The following is a 1637-nucleotide window of genomic DNA, read 5'->3' on the forward strand; positions in this document are numbered from 1 at the left end:
TGTGTGTATTATTCGTTTATTTTTTTTAATTGTGTTTCCCTCAATTCTCTTGGTATGGTATGTTTTATCCAAACTCTGGAAGCTGCAAGAAAAATAAATAAATTTATTGTATAAAAAGATCCGATTAAATATTGTAATGATTATTGTTTTAACTAAATTGTGAAATTCAGATGGTAACAACATTCAATTCAATTAAAATAAAAGATACATTTTATTGACCATAATTATTAGAGTATAGTATATGAAAACGCAACAAAATGAATAGCATGAAGCACATACAAATTCCGTTATGAATATGTCACCGTAAATGGAAGAAAGAGAATATGAAAGAAAGATAAAATGTTGTTAGTAGAAAGATAGCAAAACGGATATAAAAAAATACTTAGGCCTATGATAAAACGATTGACGAACTAATTATAATAATATATAGAGCCTAGGCATATTAAATTTTGCGTTTTCGCAACTCCTTCGGCGCTCCACATATTTGTTCGAAATAAACCGCGACCGAAATGAGGCGCGACCGCAATGATTGGCTACCGGCGAGCCTGGGGCCTGGCTGTCCTAACCTTTGTTTGGTGGTAGGTAGGGTAAGCCAGAGTACTCTACAAAACAAGCCTTTATCATTGTTAATGTTACAAACACCTAGACCTAGTTCTGTTAATTTACTTACACATTTACTTTTTTTTGTAAGAGAAGTAGGGCCTATAGCCCCAGCCTACCTGGTTGTTGTTCGAAATCGCCCGGCCTGATTGCGAGAACGATAAAAGAGCATATAACCTGAAGAAGAGAGCTAAACCCACTGCTATTCTTATGCACGCGAGTCAGCGTGTGACGCCGCCCGATCCCCAGCTCTTTATAATGGGGAAAACGCCCTTAGCGTCTGTTGTGGATGCATGAGTTGCGCCGAGTGATGGCAGCATAATAAATACAGTTACTGTAATTAAGACCTGTATTTGGAAAAAAGTGCATAAACGGTCAAATTATTATATCCGTTTTTCAACGAAATATAAAGGCAAGACTTTATAAGAATAACATTATTGGAAAATATGCTATGTATTGTGGGTTTTTTGAAAGTTTACTTTAAATCACAATAGTATTTACTATACTAGAAGACGACAATCATCCATCCATGTATTCGATTATTAAATGAGAACATATAGTTAATGATGTGTTCTGCTTTGACTATGACTATGTTCTCCAGCCCTTCCTCAGTCTCTTCAGTCAAACAAATTAATGTATAAAACAGTAGTAAAAAAATAGTCGAAAACACCAAAGTAACTTTCAAAATATTGTACTTCATTTAGTATTTTTCCACACGAACTTCAAACTTTCACAAGCAAATGAGAGTTAGGTAATGATGAGGAAAACATTCATCTTGATATACCTTAAAATCCTGGATTTATGATGATAAATGAGAAAAAAAAAATCATCCATTAAACTGTTAGTGACGTCCCAGGCACTGTCTGTGATGAGGTATTAGGACCCACATTATAATCAGGGGCGGATCCAGGATTTGAAAGAGGGTGGTTCAAAATGGAACATTTATGATTCCTAGGCCGGAAATGAGATTTCCCGACTTCTGAAGATTTTTTTTAAACCTTTAAGTTCTCAAAATTCAAGGCTTTTTTCCTCTTCAA

General features: G+C 34.9%; 1 pseudogene; it reads right to left on the bottom strand.

Annotated features, from left to right (window-relative positions):
• LOC117125040 overlaps nt 1-848 on the bottom strand; it is an 8116-nt pseudogene extending 7268 nt beyond the window's left edge.
• Nucleotides 849-1637: the final 789 nt, after the last annotated feature.

This window comes from Anneissia japonica, unplaced genomic scaffold, assembly GCF_011630105.1.
Source record: "Anneissia japonica isolate Jap-2015-1 unplaced genomic scaffold, ASM1163010v1 scaffold9_len2422644_cov172, whole genome shotgun sequence".
NCBI lineage: Eukaryota > Metazoa > Echinodermata > Crinoidea > Comatulida > Comatulidae > Anneissia > Anneissia japonica.